Source organism: Canis lupus, chromosome 20 (genome assembly GCF_003254725.2).
Source record: "Canis lupus dingo isolate Sandy chromosome 20, ASM325472v2, whole genome shotgun sequence".
NCBI classification, from domain to species: domain Eukaryota; kingdom Metazoa; phylum Chordata; class Mammalia; order Carnivora; family Canidae; genus Canis; species Canis lupus.
In genome coordinates this window covers 56,641,206-56,651,311 of record NC_064262.1, presented here as the reverse complement: position 1 = coordinate 56,651,311, position 10,106 = coordinate 56,641,206, and the positions used below count along the sequence as shown (strand labels likewise).

The window sequence follows — 10,106 nt, the reverse complement described above, 5'->3', positions numbered from 1 at the left end:
GTTGGTGAGGATGTGGAGAAAAGGAAACTCATCTTTGCTGTGGGAAGGTACGTTGGTGCAGCCACCGTGGAAAACATTATGAAGTTTGCACAAAACAGTAAACACAAAAGGACCATATGGTCCATAATTCCACTTCTGAGTTCACCATAGGAAAGAACAAACACAGAAAGATCTGTGCACTACCACGTTCACTGTGGCTTTAGTTACAATGCTCAACGTATGGAAGCAACCCCCATGTCCATCCACAGATGAGTGGATGATGAAGATGTGGTATCTACATATAAGGGATTATTACTCAGCCATATAAAAAGGATAAAGCCATATAAAAAGGATATAGTTTTATATAAAGCTATATAAAAAGTCCTTTGTGACAACATGCATGGACCTGGAGGGTGTTCTTCCAAGTAAATAAGTCAGACAGAAAGACAAATGCCATATTTTACTTATATGTAAAACCTAAGTAACAAAGTAATGAACAAATAAAATGAAAACAGAAACAAACTTAAAGCCATAGAGGAAAAAATTGGGTGTTTGTGAGATTGGAAGGCGATGGAGGGATAGGTGAAATAGATGAAATAGGATTGAGGGGCACCTGGGTGGCTCAGTCGGGGAAGTGTCTGCCTTTGTCTCAGGTCATGATCCCAGCGTCCCAGGATCAAGCTTCCTACTCAGTGGGGAGTCTGCTTCTCCCTCTGCCCCTCACTCCACTTGTGCGTTCTCTCTCTCTCTCACTGCTCTCTCTCGAATAAATAAAAATCTTTTTTAAAAAAGAAGGGGATTGAGTTGTACAGAGTTGCACATATTTTTTGAAGATTTGTTTATTCATGAGAGACACACAGAGGGAGAGAGGCAGAGACACAGGCAGAGGGAGAAGTAGGCTCCATGCAGGGAGCCTGATGAGGGACCCAGGACTCCAGGATCATGCCCTGAGCTGAAAGCAGATGATTAACCTTCACTGAGCCACCCATGCATCCCCAGAGTTGCACTTATTTTTTTTAAAGATTTTATTTATTTATTAGACACACACACACACACACACACACACACAAAGATTGAGAAAGAGAGAGAGAGAGAGAGAGTCAGAAACACAGGCAGAGGGAGAAGCAGGCTCCACGCAGGGAGCCCGACGTGGGACTTGATCCCGGGCCTCCAGGATCACACCCTGGGCTGAAGGCGGCGCTAAACCACTGAGCCACCAGGGCTGCCCTAGATTTGCACTTATTAAATAAGTCATGGGCAGTTGCGTGGATGGATCAGTCTGTTAAAGCATCTGATTCTTGATTACAGTGCAGGTCATGATCTCAGAGTGTGAGATTGAGCCCCTTCAGGCTCAGCACTTAGTGGGGAGTCTGCTTGAAGATTCTCTCTCTCCCTCCCCGCCTCCCACACACACTTTCTCAATCTTTCTCAAAATAATAAATCAAGAAATCTTAAGTAATGGGAATGAAAAGTACGGCAGAAGGAACATGGTCGATAATATTGTAGCAGCTTTTTATAGTGACAGGTGGTAATTATAGTTAGTGTGGTGAGCATCATAATGTATATAATTGTCAAATCACTATTTTGTACACCTGACACTAATATTATAGGTCACTCTGCTTCTACTGAAGAAAAAAAAAAAAGCCCACACTCAGCCCTCATCAATGAACTTGAACACTAAAGTAAGAATCCATCTTCCAGGTTGCTTGTTGCCCTTCAAATCCTCCCTCATGCTGAGCTGTTCTCCAGGGCAGGGCAGTAGGCACACACACCATCTGACCTCCCAGTGGCAGCTGGTGCAGCACAGGCAGGCTTCACTGAGGGCCTCTGTGCCTTCAGGACAGTCCAGGAACCCTCGATTGGACCAGGTTCTGGAGAAGGGAATGGCATTTGGACTCAACTTTGTTGGAGAAGGGTGATGTTTGTCATTTACTTGGATTCCCTGTTGGACTTTTCACCCATTCTTGCCCACATGGTGAGCCTTTCTGTATTTGTCTTATAAAGGGTAGCATGTAGATGTGTGAATCTTGCCAAGGTCCTTCCTCCTTTGCTTTTCTGATAATACTTACTCCACATTAGCTTCTATCTATTTTGAAGTATTTCTGAGTAAATAGGCTGCCTTTCCTACACTTTTCGTCTTCTTGCCAAAGTCCCAAATCACTAGGGTCCTCAGAATTTTTCTTTAGTCACTTGTCTATTCTTCCCTATAAACTTCATTTATATTTTGGGATCAGTATATGAATAGAATCATCATATGGTCTATTTTCTTACCTTCAAACGTCAGATCTTTCCCAAGAAATTAGATTATGTTACTAATCTTTGCAGTGTGTCCCAGTCAAGATAAAAGGAGTGCATCAGAGATTCAGCAAAATATTTTGCAGAATGAGCTACCCAGGGAAGAGAAAATAGTAAGATTTACAAGAAATGATTCGTGTTCTGTTTTTGGAGAAAACCCAAAATTTCATAGCGATGGAGATCAGACCCAGATCCAGGAAGGGCATTTGAATGACACTTGTACAGGAGGAGGTGGGGATCTGGGCAGATTGTGATACTAACTTGAAATTAAAGAACAGCTGAAAGCACACCTTAACAATTGTATAATTGGAATTTTCACAAGGCGAAATTTTAATGAATGCATTCTAGACATTTATCATCTGAAAACTACTTCAGTTGGAAGCAATGGTGAGAAAAACCATATGTAAGAACCCCAGAGTGCTGGGACTATATATGAGTCTTCAGCCAGTGCATTAAGCTTGTTCCCCTTTGTTACCATGCAGGCAGCACCAAAAATGTGACCATTCATTGAAAATGGCCAGTAAGTAGTCAAATAATGATTAACAAACACCAGTAGATCTTTAATTAAGAGATTGGTTATTGGGGATCCTTGGGTGGCTCAGCGGTTTAGCGCCTGCCTTTGGCCCAGGGCGTGATCCTGGAGTCCCGGGATCAAGTCTCGCGTTGGGCTCCTGGAGTCCCGGGATCAAGTCTCGCGTTGGGCTCCTGGAGTGGGGCCTGCTTCTCCCTCTGCCTGTGTCTCTGCCTCTCTCTCTCTGTCTATCATGAATGAATAAATAAAATCTTTAAAAAAGAGATTGGTTATAATCATTTTTTCCTAACAGTGTGCCTTCCTGTTTTGAACAGAAGTCATTTGCTGGAGTGTGTCTGTGAGAGCAATGAAGGTGGAGAAACCATAAACCAGATTACAGGTCTTACTGTGCTTGAGGATTATCCTACTGGAGATAAATCCTGTGAATGTGCTAAGTACAGAGATGGTTCTTTCCTTGAGAATCCACAGATATCTCACCCTGGACACAAGCCTAGTCCCTGTGAGGAAGGTGGGCTAGCCTGCAGCTGTATCTCAAAACTCAGTACTCAGGTGGACACAGACCTTGTGGGGAAACCTTATGAACCTCTGGACACTGGAAGAGCAACTTAGAAATACTTGAGTGGTCTTGGTAGTCAAAAATCTTTAAAGTGTGGGAAATGTGGAAAAACGTTCATCCTTTCAGGGTCATATGCAAGGTCACTGTCAACAGAGAGTCCATGTATGTGACGTGTGTGGGAAAACCTTTATGTATAATTCTGATCTCACAAGTCATGCGAGAACTCACACTGCAGGGAGACCATATGAATGGAGTGTGGGAAAGCCTTCAGATATCCTTCAAGACTGCAAAGACATGTGAGGACACATGCTTGGGAAAAAACCCACAAATGTCAGCAGTGTGGGAAAGCCTTCCCTGGTCACTACTCCCTTGCAGTACATGTGAGAAAACACACAGAGTATGAAACCTTGGAATGTAAAGAGTGTGGGAAAAGTTTCAAGAAGCATTTGCCTTTTCAATGTCACATGACCACGCACAGTGTAGTGAAACTCTAAGAATGTAAGGTGTGTAGCAGAACCTTCAGGTATCACACAGCCCTGGGAGTACGTATGAAGGCACATAATGGGAATAGACTCTATGAATGTCAGCAATGTGGGAAGACCTTCAGATATCTTGGAAATCTGAGAACATATGACAACACACACTGGGGAAAGACCCTATGCATGTCAGCAGTGTGGAAAGACCTGCAGAAGCCTGAAAGAAACACACTGGAGAGAGACCCTATAAATGTCAGTCATGTGGAAAAGTCTTCATTCATCACCACACCCTCATAGTACATACTGTGAGAAGGCACACAGAGGGTGGATACTTGGAGCGTAAGGAGTGTGGTGAAACTTTCAGGAAGCATCGACCTTTTGAAGGTCACATGGCCACACAGATGTACTGAAACCCTATGAGTGTAAGGAGTGTGGCAGAGCTTTCAGGTATTATAGACCTGCAAGTCCATGTGAGGACACACACTGAGGAAAGACCCTATGAATGTCAGCAGTGCAGGAAGGCCTTTAAGTCTTCTTTTTTTTTTCCTTTAAGTCTTCTGAATGGACAAAATTTTGGGAAATATTTTAGCAAAGACTTGTTATTTTATTCATGAATATTCCTGTGGGACAGAAATATTTTCATTGTTTTAAACGTGGCTTTGTCTTTGTGAGTGTTTCTTCCTTCATAGGAATCCAAAGTGTATTAATTCCTGGTCCACATCACTGATATGAACAGTAATGATGTCCTTTGTCCTCTACATCTGTACAACAGAATGCTTTGTTATCTTAGGCTTTAAGCAATCACATGGTTATGTAAAACAGGTCTCTTTTCCACTATGTCTCTTGGACCCAGGATGAAAAGAATGTATCTGTAGGAGGGCTGTGTGTGTGTGACTTTATATAATTTTATTAAGAGACTTTCTTAATTTCACACTCCCAAATATTACTAGTCTATGATCCTCCCATGAGACTTATTGTTGAAAGTTCTTTTTGTTTTCTGTTGCTGGTCCTGGAATTTCCCAACTCTGTATCACCTCTTCTTTTCAGTCCTTATTATTGAAAGATAGGTTTTCACATTATTTTTCTCTCTTTATTGAGATAACAATTGTTAAGTTTGCAATATTGGTTTATCTTTTTTGAGAGTAATTTTTTTGTGTCTTTGGTTGATTTTGTTCCAAATGTGACTTGGAAGAACATACTTCTGTGTCACAGGATTGCTTTTTGTTTCTGGGGTTAGTGACTGTGGTGGAAATACCAATGTGGTGCTTTTTTCTGGTCCCCAGGAGATCAATTCTGGTGTGCACAGTACCACTAATATCAACCAGAACTCCTGGTCAAAATATGGCATATGGTAAATTTTTATCCACTTTGGACATACAAACTTTCACGGTTTCCATAATGTCCTACAGTCCTGAGGTACACCAAGTGCATACCAATTGGACTAAACGTTTCTGGTTTTACTTTTGGCAGAGGTATATGGCCAAATAAGAGTGTGGGATTCATCCTATTGGGTTGAATGTCAAAGGGAAAAGGATTGCTGTCTCAGTACCTTTAAAAGAATTTGCAGGGTTTTAGATGACTCAGGCAGTGGGACATGCAACTCTTGGTCTTGGAGTTGTGGGTTTGAGTCCCACATTTTATGTAGAGATCATTTAAAAAAATAATCAAAATAAAATCTAAAACGAAAAGGGATTTGCAATACATATCCAAGCTAATATTTACCATTTTCATCCTTTTGAATGACCCACTTGTAAACTATGAAAAACCTTTCTTCTTTAGAGAAGTGACATGTAAAATGCCACAGGGATTCAAAACATGATATATCAGCATTAAGGAGTCATGAGGGGTTTTGTGTGGATCCCAGTGTGGTCTGGTTCCAAGATTAGATGCCCTAAGTATTGATCCTGAGTTTCAGCAAACTGCAATTTTTGGGGGACTTTATGTCCCTTTAAAGCCAAAAGCTTTAACAAGTAGATGATGGTTTCCATTGAAGGCAAGCAGAGAATGAAATTATCTCCATAGCATAATGAAGGAGAGATGCAGAGAACTCTTTGTCATCCAGAATAGCCTATGGGTTTGTGGAAATGATGAAAGACTCTTTGTGATTCCCTGCAGCATGACTGTCCAGGGGTATTTCTGTGCTTCCAAGTGAAAGCAAAAACTGGCTACATTTACCAACAGGAATATTAAATCCACTGCATAGATGAATTACAATGGCAATGGATATCAGTAGCCAATGGGGGTTAGGGACACCAGAGTGTGGAGGGATGAAAATGTGATTCATTGCTGAGAGGTCTTGGTCAGATATCCCTCATCAGCCATTGGGTTTTCTCACCAGGGAAACAGAGGTGTCACAGGGAATAGTGCCAGAGGATCGTGAGACACTGAGGCTTTTAATCTTCTATCATGGGTGTAGTGCCCTGACAGGCTTCTTGGTAGAGTATTGTCTTGTTCTACCATAGATTTTGAAAAATATAATTTCATCTTCAGGGAGGTACACTGACGATTCTGTTGGGATCAGTTGAGCATGTTGCCCATAAGAAACATGGTAGCTGATCCAATAGGAACAAATGACTAGTGTTCCTAGATTCTGCTATCGTGCCATCAGAGACAGAGTGTACAAAAGAGGCCATGTGGTCGTTGGCCATTTTTATTACTACTGCCAAATTCTAGAATTATTTGCTGTTTTGAGGGAGTCAAATACTCGCATGATACTTTTCTAAGAACTGTCCGCTGCACACATGGAGAGAGGAGAAATAGCTAAGGAGAAGAGGATGAGTATCTCTCAAAAGGCCTAACAACAGGAGTAGGCTCAGGAACAGGAACCTGTGGAGATTTTTAAGCGGCCCCACTGGGCAGCCCTGGTGGTGCAGCGATTTAGCACCTGCCTGCAGCCCAGGGCGTGATCCTGGAGACCCGGGGGTCGAGTCCGCGTTGGGCTCCCAGCATGGGGCCTGCTTCTCCCTCCTCCTGTGTCTCTGCCTCTCCCTCTGTGTGTGTGTGTGTCCCACGAATAAATAAAATCTTTTTTAAAAAAAGAATATGAAATCATGTTAATGTCAGAAGTTTTAACTACATTAAAAAAAAGACTTACCACAAAGAAAGTACATGGATTTGTATAAACCTGGTAACACAGACTCAGAATAAATGGTGCATAAATTGGCAGAATTACATTGATTTCACACTCCATAACTGCAGTGGGATATTTTAACATATCCCCAGAGTGAAAAGTAAAAAACATTTCTCAGTACCTACGCTGAGGGAGCACGTGGAGATAATGACAGGTTAGGTTGGAGAGAATGAAAGTCAAGTGCTTGCTGTCTGCCCGTGAGAGGACTCTTGATTAAAGGGGGCAGGAATCAGTATAACGATCTGGAAGTTAGCATCCATTCTGCTTTCTATGTCATGTAAATTTGGCAATTAATGATGGTTAACCTAGAAGATATTTAAGGAAATAGAATTCCCAGCTCTACCCACATTTCCCTAATGGAATCCAGCATAACCATCTCTATCTACATTTCATTATATCACTGATTTCTATTCTTAATTCAAAGCTTGCTGTCCAGTTCACATGCAGAAGGAAAAGCACAAATTGCAGGCGATAAAGATCGCTCTTTGTAGAGTTTTGCATACTTAGAATTTTTGGCATTAAACGAGTATTTCAGTAAGAAAAAAGAAATCCATAAGTAAGTGATATCCACTATGTGCCATACTAGGACAGTAAGGAAATTGCTAAATTACCAAAGTTCTGTTATTCTAATGATATGAAAACCTGCTCTTCTGTTCATCTCACCCTGTCAGTAGTGATGCTGTCAGCAGGAAAGCCTAGGGGTGCTCACCTAGGCCATATTGCTTGTAGTGAGCCCCACAGACATGCACCATCCAGACCCAGTGATGTGACTGGACCAGTCCCTGTGGTTCTTATTATATATTGTAAGACACACATTAGCAACACCCATAATGGAATTTGAAAGGACACGGTACAGGGATCCCTGGGTGGCGCAGCGGTTTGGCGCCTGCCTTTGGCCCAGGGCGCGATCCTGGAGACCCAGGATCGAATCCCACGTCAGGCTCCCGGTGCATGAAACCTGCTTCTCCCTCTGCCTGTGTCTCTGCCTCTCTCTCTCTCTCTGTGTGACTATCATAAATAAATAAAAATTAAAAAAAAACACAAAAGTCTCTTAAAAAAAAAAAAAGAAAGGACACGGTACACTAGCAGGGCCACACAGCAAGTTTGTAAGTAGAGAGAGAATGCAGACCTGGTGTTCGGCATGTGTTGGGGTCAAGGGTGGGTGCCTGGGGTTTTGTAGGTTGATTCTTTATTAGGAACTTCATTGGTGGAGAGTGGCCTGGTTCTGAATCTAGTTCTACTGGCAGCTGTATTTTATAGTCAGCAGTCAAATGTTGTCAGGCCCCTACGTTATAATCAGGAGCTCCCTCTAAGGCAGTTACACTATAATACACTTCATACCAGTTAAACTTTCTGTCACTTTAAAAGCACACTTCAAATCACTGTGGCTCAAATAAACTACCAAGAAAGAAAACTGTATTCAGTGAAAAATCAGGAAAAAAAAACCTTTCAAACTTGAGGACTTAAAAAAATTATTTCTCACATGAACACATATTCGTGAAAGAACTAGAAATTCACTGTTTAGGGGTCCATTTTTAAATGAGGTAATGACAAACACAATACCATATTTATTACCTCCAACATTTCCTTCCTGGAGCATTATACATGAATTAGTGCAAGATTTTCCAACATTACTTACAATTATGGAATTTCTCTCTAGAAGGCAGGGTCTAACTAAAATTTATCAAATATGATATGCAATTCTGGCTCTGCTACCCAGTGTGCATCCTCACGTGGTTTCAAAAGGATCATTGTTTGCATGTATGGGGTTTCTCTCCAGTGTGCATCCTTGCGTGCTTTTGTAAGGATGAGGATCAGCTAAAGGCTTTCCCACATTGTACACATTCATAAGGCTTCTCTCCGGTGTGGGTCCACACCTGGCCCTGGAAGGATCTGGAAGAAGCGAAGGCTCTCCTACAGTCCTCACATTTGTACAGTTTCTCTTCAGCGTGAATTCTCACATGTTCTCTTGAAAGGTTGAGCACCAACTGAAGGCTTTTCCACATTGTTTACATCCGTAAGGTTTCTCTCCAGTATCAGTTCTCAGGTGGCCCTGGGGGGACTTGGCAGAACTGAAGGCTTTCCCACAGTGCTCACAGATAGAGAGCTGCTCCCCCGTGCACAGCCTCACATGGACTTGGAAGGTCTCAGGCCAGCTGAAGGCTTTCCCACGTTCCTTACATTCATAGGGCTTCTTTCCAGTCGGAGTCTTTTCATGTCTTTGGTAACTGAAGGTCTTCCCACACTGTTTACACCTATAGGGCTTCTCTCCAGGGTGTGTTATCATGTGTCTTCAAAAAGTGGAGGAATAAATGAAGGCTTTCCCACATTCCTTACACTTAAAAGGCTTCTCCCCCATGTGTGTTCTCACATGTCTAGTAAGACTGGGAAGCTCGCAGAAGGCTGTACTGCACTGCTTGCATTCACAGGTTTTCTCTGCTGTGTGACTCTTTCTATGTTTAGCAAGGGAGTAGAGATGTCGAAAAGTTTTCGCACATAACTCACATTCATAGGGCTTCTCCCCAGTGTGTGTTACCGTGTGCCTTTGAAAGACTGAGGGATAAGTCAAGACTTTCCCACATTCCTTACACTTATATGGCTTTTCCCCAGTGTGAGTTCACACATGCTCAGTAAAGCTTGGGAACTCACAGAAGGCTTGCCTGTACTGCTTGCATTCATAGGTTTTCTCTGAAGTATGAATCTTCATATGTTGAGTGAGGAAGAATGGTGGAAGGCTTTCCCACATAATTTATATTCATAGGGCTTCTCCTCAGTGTGTGTTATTGTGTGTCTTTGAAAGATTGAGGGATAAATGAAAGCTTTCCCATATTTCTTACACTTATATGGCTTCTCCCCAGTGTGAGTTCTCATGTGTCTAGTAAGATTGGAGAACTCATTGAAGGTTTTCCCACACTGTGTGCATTCAGTTTTTCTCTGTAGTGTGAATCCTGATATATTGAGTGAGGGAATAGAAATAAGGAAAGGTTTTCCCACATAATTTACATCCATAAGGTTTCTCTCCAGTGTGAGTTCTTAGGTGTGTGTGACAAATGCAGGCCTGCTTGCATTCCTGACACGGATGTAGTCTCTGTCCACAGTGAGATCTCACATGCCTCTTAAGGGAAGAAAGATGCATGA

General features: G+C 42.2%; 1 pseudogene; it reads right to left on the bottom strand.

The window, feature by feature from the left end:
• Positions 1-6,951: 6,951 nt before the first annotated feature.
• Positions 6,952-9,576, bottom strand: LOC118349977 (zinc finger protein 57-like; annotated as a pseudogene).
• Between the last annotated feature and the right edge of the window lie 530 nt (positions 9,577-10,106).